A 10,026-nucleotide genomic window follows, 5' to 3' on the forward strand; every position below is an offset into this window, starting at 1 on the left:
AAACGTGAGGTGCGACGAGACAAGTCCTCACATTAAACTGCGCTGTCCCTCACACACAGGGTTGATGCATGCAATTGGCGTGTGCCTGTTGCTGTCTCTGTATGTTCCAATAAAATGTTTGCACACGCGTTTATTATACACCCTGACTTTCCACAGTCTGTCTAATATCTTTAAGAAATGTGTGTGACATATCTAGTCTTGCTGATCGGACTTATAAAACCGCAGTGAAAAGGTACAAGGCTGTGAGCCCAACATGTGCTTAGTGCTGCTGTTCTTCTAGCACAGGGGTGTCGAACTCTGGGCCTGGAGAGCCGCAGTGGCTGCAGGTTTTCATTCTAACCCTTTTCCTATTCAGTGAGTAGTTTTCACTGCTAATTAACTCCTTTTCCCTTCATTTCAATAGCCCTGTTTTTAAGGATTCAGTCCTCTGAATTGATTTGTTTCTTTATGAGAAGTTGATTCTTGCTGTTAATTAAGCCCGTTATTTAATTCAATGGCTTGTTGCTGCTCTCATTCTGCCACAGCAGACATTTCCAAATCTGTTGATTTTTCTGTTTTTTCTAAGAACACCGTCATAATGTTTTGGTGACCTGAGAGACCAACCTTACTGAGACCTTCACCTTTATTTATTTTCAGATATTGTGTGATGGGCACAGGTGACCTGGTCATATGGTGGCTTGTTTGATGTCTCATTATTGTTTGGCTACTAATTAAGGAAAAAGAGACAACTAAGGGGCCAGAGTCAAGTTAATAAAAACTAAAGCAAAAGAAGTTAATTAACAGTAAAAACACCTCACTAATGAAGAAGATGGTTAGAATGAAAACATGCAGCCAGGGCCGGATTTATATAATAATAATAATAATTTTTTGCATTTATATAGCGCTTTTCTCACTACTCAAAGCGCTCAGCAATTGCAGGTTAAGGGCCTTGCTTAAGGGCCCAACAGAGCAGAGTCCCTACTGGCATTTACGGGATTCGAGCCGGCAACCTTCCGATTGCCAGTGCAGATCTCTAGCCTCAGAGCCACCACTCCGCCTATGAAAAGAGGCCCTAGGCTATTCCACTTATGAGGCCCTTTCACCTTCCATTTTTAAGTTTGTAAATTACATGAGAGATAATAAAATACATCATTACTGTGATTAACCAATACATTTTTATGTTTGTTTATTAGTCATATGCGTAGAATTTCTCCTTATTTTCGGTTCAGTGTTTTAGTGTTCACTGTTTTTAGAATAGTGTAATTTTAATTTTGCTAACAATTTGAATGTAGGCCCCTCTTGATCTTAAGGCCCTAGGCTGAAGCCTAGTTAGCCTATAGGAAAATCCGGCCCTGCATGCAGCCACTGCGGCCCTCGAGGACCGGAGTCCGACACCTGTGTTCTAGGCAGAGGCTCAAGGCGCCAATAAGTTAGCGATATCAGAAAGTAAAGTGCACTGCAGCGGTCCGCTTACTTTTATTTTTTGTTCCAACTGACTGCCAAAAATAAATGGAATATTGGGAGTTTTTAAACTAAAGGAAAACAAGGAGGACTTTTACAAGAAATGACGAAGATTTTCATGGAGAAAGATAGGTGCATGGACTTCATTTACAAATAAAGGTAAGACCATAAACGGTTTTCAATTTTATAAAAATGGGATCAATATTTAATAAACTAAATTTTGACCTCAAATAAAATATCCTTTTGTTGAGCGGTCTGTATTAAAATTGATTAAAGCATCAGAATTAAAAGCTTTTAAAAACAACTAAATATTTCAATTAAGGTCAAAATTGAAATCCTTTTTTTTTTGTACACTACTCTATACTTTCATTTGTATTGAATGAGTATGAATTGTGAAATTGCAACGGCAAATTTAGAACACATGGAGGGTGCAGAGCAAATGTGCTCTCTACGCTATAAATGTAACGTTCTTTCTTAGCTAAATATGTGTGTAAAGAATGCTGATGAGATATGAAACATTACCAGTAGTCAATGTGCAGGCTGCCAGTAGAATAGTGAATAAGCTAATCTTTGGGGTTCATATATTTGTAAATCTGACTCTGAAGGAGACACCAGCCATGAACCTCACCGCACGTCACTGCTTCAGTGCTGGCAGCTGAGGACCTCGTCTGCGTACCTGTGAATATTTTCATTGTGCGGCTATCTGTGCAATGGACATCGTTGCAACATGAACAGATCTCTCGAAATGCGTGCTTGTTTAAAGCTTAACACCAACGTGCCTGCACAGACTGGTTTCTTGGGTTGAAACATTTGACCTTGCTGACTGTTTGCTCATTGATAGTCAAGCTGAGTTTAACGGCATTTTGACCTGTCTGTGTATTTTGTTGACTGAAACATAACTTGCATTGAAATATATGTACAGTAGGTCGGCATTTGTGGCCTTGCAACAGAGAAAAACTAAAATTGTACTATTATGTCAAAAAGCCCCAACTAAATAAAATAAAAACTAAAATTTTAAACACAGAACTAAATAACAATAAAAATTGTTGACTTCACTGAAAACTAGAACGAAATAAAAATAAAAATTAATTTTATAAAATAAAAACTAAAACTACAATTTCTATCAGAACTGAAATATCACTGCTTTTGTCTTGTGCCTCTGTTGTCTGGCATTCTTGTTTTTGTCCATTTTGTAATTCTCCCCCATTCCCTTGTTTGTTTTTTTTGTTTACACTGTTTAGGTAGGAGAAAGTGGGCATTGCCAGTTCTGCCAGGCCTTTAGTGGCATACAAGGCCTGTGCTGAGTGAATGACCGATCTGCAGCTCTACCAACACTTTGGTCAGCCCTGCACTTCATCTGATAACAAAGGTGTAAATCAGAGTTGAGATGACACCTCTGCAGAGATTCCTTCAGACATAAAGGTGTCCACTTGGACATTCATTTTAGGCTTGTGGCCTGCAAACTGAACCTGTCTGGACGTGATGGTCAAAATAACAAACTTTTCAGCAGGCACTGGTTCTGTAACTGGAAGTAACCTTGATCCAGTTACCACAGGTTACACCTTCCTTTGAAATTAACTGAATTCATCGCTCCTGCCTCTTTGGGGAGCTGAAAGCTGACAATCCACTCTCTTTAGTCTGAGACGCAACCCGCTCTAAGAGGAGTAAAAACTTCACAAACTTTGTTTCCTGGAAGCTCTGAACAAGCTCTGAGATCCACTATGACAAGACAAGCTCTGTGCCAGTGACTAAGACCAGTCTAAGAAGACTGAGAAGTGGCCATTATTTCAAGACAGGAACTTTGAGATCTAAACTGTTTAACCTGAAAGAGTAATGCTTGTCCCTATGAAGTTGCAGAGCACACATAGCAGTGAGTTGAGGAAGGCAGCATCACAGCATTCCACGGATGAAGGACCAATGATCAAAGGGAAAAAGTGCCCTCTGTCACAAGAAGACTCCTCTACTTGAGCAACAAAATGCAGCTTTACACAGCATCGGTCATCATCCTTTAAGATTTGGTATCGTAAAACTGTTTATCTGTGCCAAGATAAATTAGAACTGAGAACAGCGAGCCTCTTCTGTGTTATGTTTGTCTGTCTCATCTGTTTTGTGTCCTGTCTTCAATGTAAATGTATATGCAGTTATCATATTTCTATAACCCTTGTGTATATAAATATATTGTATTATTCTGTTTCTTAAAACACGTGTGCTTCAGTTACCTTAATATAAGTCTAACATCCGGAGACGGGAAAAAGATCAGGAGAGTAAAGTGGAAGCCATATCGAATTATTTGAATTAATTACCAGCATTATTTACCGGCATGAATTAACTAATCGATTGATATCAATCAATCCCATCTTCTTCTCTCATCATCCTGCACATCTCATTCATTTGCACAGAAAATCCTTCACTCAAATTCATTTCTGTAATTTGTGTTTCTGTAGTTGTAGCCCAGTCCTCCTCTGAGCTCTCATTCATTCAATTCCGGCTCTCTGGTTTGAGCTCAAGTGCCCCCAGTTGCCCGCAGTCCCTGACTTCACTTTGCTTTGCTGTTTAGCCTCCTTTTGTGTTTTCCACTTTCTCAGGTAAATTTATAAGCCTTTTCAATTTTTGTTTTTGTTTTGTTTTTTGTGAGCTGGACTTGTGTTTATTTTGATTGATTTTTTTACCCCTTTTTTGTATTTTGTTTTTTTTAGGTAATTTAGTATTTACCTTTTTAATTCTTCGTTTGTTTGACTTCTTTCTTTTTTTTTTTGATCATTTCAGTTGTTCTTTCTAATACTTTAGGCCCTTTTTGAGAGTGCATTTGCCTTTTTTGAAGTATTATGACCTTTTTGGTGTATTCTTTAAGGCCTAAATCAAAACACTGGGCAAACATGATGCAGCTGTAATGTAGGTAACTGGAAAATCCCAGCTTTTTAGCGCAATAGTAATAATTGTACATTTTATTTATGTAATAATAATAATAATTCTTTGCATTTATATGGCGCTTTTCTCACTACTCAAAGCGCTCAGCAATTGCAGGTTAAGGGCCTTGCTGAAGTGCCCATGTAGAGCCTTACCCTGTTTTCCTTTTTCATACTTTTTAACCCATTTAAATTCTAAATCTTCATTAGTTTTGAAAGGCCATGAAAGACACAATCATTGAAATAGCAGCAATTAGGAAACAATCAAAAAACAAAAACCTAAATTCAGTAACAAAAAATTTGTTGTCTGAGCCAAACATGGCACACAAAAATGACAGAGTGCCAGAATTCTTAATGGAATATGACACCCAATAATGATTTTTTTTTTGCAAATATCACAACATGTACTTTGTAGTGGTGGCTGAAAAAATTTTTTTAATGTTTACATGCAGAATGGACAGAAAGAAGCTTCTGACATAAAAGAATTCAAAGTGGCCAGAGCTCTACAACACCAAACAATACACGAAAAAAAGAGAAAAATAATCTCACGTTACTCGTGGCACATAATGTCTGTTATAGAGTCTCTCGTTCAAAGTGTGCAAAACAAATAGTTATTCAGCTCAAATACTGTTAAACATTAAACTCAATAAAACACTGTTTAGCTCAAATTCAGAAATGAATAGATATTCCTAAGATGTCAGAATCTGGGCCTCCTAAAATCCACCACCAGCTCTTCGGTTTTGCTGGTGTTCAGTTGTAGGTGGTTTGAGTCGCAGCATTTAACAAAGTCCTTGATGAGGTCCCTGTGATATCTGATAGAAATGACAGTTTGACATCCGTGGCAGAGCGACGGGCGCTGAGCAGGCAATCATGGAGAATCCACTGCATCCACTGAACAGGATCATCTCCAGACAGAGGAGCAGCTTCAGCGACAGACTGCTGTCAATGTCCTGCTCCACTGTCAGACTGAGGAGATCGTTCCTCCCCCAAACTATGCAACTCTTCAATTCCACCCGGGGCGGTAAACGTTAACATTATACAAAGTTATTGTCTGTTATACCTGCATTGTTATCACGCTTTAATTTAGTATTGTTTTTTATCAGTATGCTGCTGCTGGAGTATGTGAATTTCCCATTGGGATTAATAAAGTATCTATCTATCTATCTATCTATCTATCTATCTATCTATCTATCTATCTATCTATCTATCTATCTATCTATCTATCTATCTATCTATCTATCTATCTATCTATCTATCTATCTATCTATCTCAATGGGCAGTAGGAATCTGCTAAGAAGGGACATTTCAGTGTATAGCATATAAATATTTGGGGGTTAAACAAAATCCCACAGCAGAAAAACAAAACACTCCAAAATCTCAAAAATGCCTTGATGGATTTGATTGAAATTTAGTGACAGAGAAATAGAAATAATGTTGTTGATATTTGTCGTTACAAATCCTCTGGCGAATGAGACTTTCTAACGCACCGTATCCCCTGCTGACAACTATCTTATGGAGAAATGGGCCGTACTGGTTATGCTAATATAGGCCGTCTGCAGAAGTGCAGAAGTTTGGCTTGAAGCTTGAAGAAAATGCATTTGGCAAGTGCTTCCGGACATTAGCGTTTATCAACTTTAGACTGAAAAAGGCAAGGCGCTCCAGAAATGACGCCATCACTCCTCCACTCTCTTCTCCTCAATTCTCAGACTGGAAGAGGAAAAGAAATTAGTACAACCCCAATTCCAATGAAGTTGGGACGTTGTGTAAAACATAAATAAAAACAGAATACAATGATTTGCAAATCCTTTTCAGCCTATATTCAATTGTATACACTACAAAGACAAGATATCCAATGTTCAAACTGATAAACTTTATTGTTGTTTTGCAAATCTCCACTCATTTTGAATTTGATGCCTGCAACACGTTCCAAAGAAGCTGGGACAGGGACATGTTTACCACTGTGTTATATCACCTTTCCTTTTAACAACACTCAATAAGCGTTTGGGCACTGAGGACACTAATTGTTGAAGCTGTGGAGGTGAATTCTTTCCCATTCTTGCTTGATGTACAACTTCAGTTGCTCGACAGTCCGGGGTCTCCGTTGTCATGTTTTGCGCCACACATTTTCAATGGGAGACAGGTGTGGACTGCAGGCAGGCCAGTCTGGTACCCGCACTCTTTTACTACGAAGCCACGCTGTTGTAACACATGGAGAATGTGGCTTTGCATTGTCCTGCTGAAATAAGCAGGGACATCCCTGAAAAAGACGTCACTTGGATGGCAGCATATGTTACTCTAAAACCTGTATGTACCTTTCAGCATTAATGGTGCCTTCACAGATGTGCAAGTTACCCATGCCATGGGCACTAACACACCCCCATACCATCACAGATGCTGGCTTTTGAACTTTGCGCTGATAACAATCCGGATGGTCCTTTTCCTCTTTGGCCCGGAGGACACGACGTCCATGATTTCCAAAAACAATTTGAAATGTGGACTCGTCAGACCACAGCACACTTTTCCATTTTGCGTCAGTTCATCTCGGATGAGCTTGGGCCCAGAGAAGCCGACGGCGTTTCTGGGTGTTGTTGATATATGGCTTTCGCTTTGCATGGTAGAGTTTTAACTTGCACTTGTAGATGTAGCGATGAACTGTGTTAACTGACAATGGCTTTCTGAAGTATTCCTGAGCCCACGTGGTAATATCCTTCACAGAATGATGTCGGTTTTTAATGCAGTGCCACCTGAGGGATCGAAGGTCACGGGCATCCAGTGTTGGTATTCAGCCTTGCCGCTTACGTGCAGAGATTTCTCCAGATTCTCTGAATCTTTTGATGATATTATGGACAGCAGATGATGAAATCCCCAGATTCCTTGCAATTGTACGTTGAGAAACGTTGTTCTTCAACTGCTGGACTATTTGTCCACGCAGTTGTTCACAAAGTGGTGAACCTCGCCCCATCCTTGCTTGTGAACGACTGAGCCTTTTGGGGATGCTCCTTTTATACCCAATCATGACAAACACCTTGTGTTTCCAATTCACCTGTTCACCTGTGGAATGTTCAAAACAGGTGTTTTTTGAACATTCCTCAACTTTCCCAGTCTTTTGCTGCCCCTGTCCCAGCTTTTTTGGAATGTATTGCAGGCATCAAATTCAAAATGAGTGAAGATTTGCAAAACAACAATAAAGTTTATCAGTTTGAACATTCGATATCTTGTCTTCGTAGTGTATTCAATTGAATATAGGCTGAAAAGGATTTGCAAATCATTGTATTCTGTTTTTATTTACGTTTTGCACGATGTCCCAACTTCATTGGAATTGGGGTTGTACATGTGCATCAGAATAAAGCCACCCGAGTTTTATTCCCCCCAGCACTCTACTGCATCACACTTGTGTGCATTTGGGTGTGACAAGAACATGTAAACCATTATGTGTATAAAGCTAAAGCAACGGTTACCACCTGCATGTGTGCTTTCAATGTGTTGTTATCCAAAAATTAATGATATTGGACAGTGCACACTGCTAGTTTGACAGGACGAGCACAGCAGTGTCAGGGTACATGTCTGACATTGAGTCTCATTGCTGATAACAATATGGCCAGGGCCGTGAAGTGTAGTATTTGGGCTTTTTTCTGCATGTGATTTTAGCGATCGTGGTATTTTACTTTATGGATTTTGTTGTTATAGTCTTTTTTAGGTTGATCTGAATTATTTTATAAATGTCTTACTTCCATTGTTTACATGGTGCGTTGACTAGTGTCACATGACTCATTTGGTCACACTTTACACATCAGGCTCTCTAAAGACGGTGGCATTCCTATCACTCACTATCCCTCTGTGTTTTTAAAGTCCTTTTTGTGGTTCTAGACTCTGATTTTTATCTTGCCCTTTAGTTTCGACATCTCAGTCCTATTGTCTTCTTGTTATTGACTGTGAATCTGGGCTTTTTTCACCCCACAAGAATCCAGAGTCTCATTACATGAACTATCACATCACAAAATGGTGGCACCCATATCGAAACTAAGGGGGAAAATGCAACTACGTAATGATGGTAAACAATAAAAATTATTAGTGCAAATATTATTACTGGATTACAATTAACATTCTTAAAGGGATATTTATCGTGTCCATGTTAGAACATTCTCTACTGTCCGGCAAAATTCTGTCCTTCTTAAAACCTACAAAACTCCCCTGCACCCCCCAAAAAAAGAGCCATCCATTTTCTGCCTATATTTTGATTTTGTTTTCACTTTCATCAATTCCTTTTGTTCTTGTAGTTGCTGTTAATTTTTATAATTATTTTTTAGTGTTTATGCAGCAACATTTTTTATGGGCAAATCAAGAAGAGCAGCCATCAGTTCTCAAAGGTCTAAGAAACAACTGCTGCGGACACTTTGAAAGAGAAAGAGAACACCCTGAGGGTTTGTCTTGGAGACGGGGAACTGTAAAGAGTTTGGGATATTCAGAGATGTGCACTGCTTATCTTAAAAAACGAGGAGGCAATGACATCACACAAATGTCTGGGTGCGTCAAATGATGTGACTAACAACTGGCAATCATGGCCTTTAAATGCAACACCCACAAAACCAAATGACACTACAGTAACATCCAAAATTAAACTCGGGCTGCAGAAATTAAATCATGACATTGAAAATAAACTTTGAAGGAAATAGTTGTCAGCTTATTTTGCACATTATCAGTTGCCTTATTGCATATTGCATACATCACTCCACTTGAATAAGAGCAATGTTAATATGTTAATCCCATTGTGAGATGCAGTACAGACAAAGGATGTGAATACGGTGGAGTGTTAAAGACCAAAAACTCAAAATGGTCGGTTTATTTCAGTTTAACAAACCTGTCTTTGAAAAGAGGGCAATGTATCTGAGATATGGTGATCCCCGTCACTCAGACATGGAGATGACCCAGTAGTGCCCTCCATGCCACTTGCCTCTGTTTCTTCTGACAACTCAAAATGCTTATGTGACAGTGCAGAGTCTGAGCCAACATCGTTTGTAAAGTGTTGTACTGTAAATCAAAAATATGCAGTTCATCTCACAGTGTTTGCTGCCATCTAGTAGACAAAATCAAACAATCAATCAAACACTTACTTCAGCCCAAAATGATCATTTCTGTATGTTATTTACACATATGTGGCTTGTGGTGATGGTGGGGAAAAAAGTTTGATCTTATGTTTTCTTTGAGGACAAAGATGATAAACTTTTTAATAGAATAAAGGGTCCAGTCCACAGGAAACAAAACAGAAACATCCATTAAAAATCTCACATTACTTGTAATCCACAGGTCAGATTTTCCAGTTGTATGCTCACAATTTGTGCAATGCATGTATTTTTGCTAAATATACGGCAAAACAAAATACTTCCAGAAAATCAGAGCAGTGCACACTTTGAAAACGCATTCACATGGGCTGAAGCTTTTGAACTGAAGACAGGATTCTTGAGGAGGAGAGAAAACCGACGCAAATATCTTTAAACCCCCCATTAATCGAAAAAAATAATTGGCCAACTAATCAATTAGTAAAATAGTCCTAAATATAAACTTACCTTGACAACAAAGTGAGTTTTCTCAATCTAATTTTATTTTTTTAAACAAAATTCAATAGAACTCATGTCAGTCAGTCAGTCAGTCAGTCAGTCAGTCATCGTCCAACCTGCTATAT

This window comes from Erpetoichthys calabaricus, chromosome 5 (assembly GCF_900747795.2).
Source record: "Erpetoichthys calabaricus chromosome 5, fErpCal1.3, whole genome shotgun sequence".
NCBI lineage: Eukaryota > Metazoa > Chordata > Cladistia > Polypteriformes > Polypteridae > Erpetoichthys > Erpetoichthys calabaricus.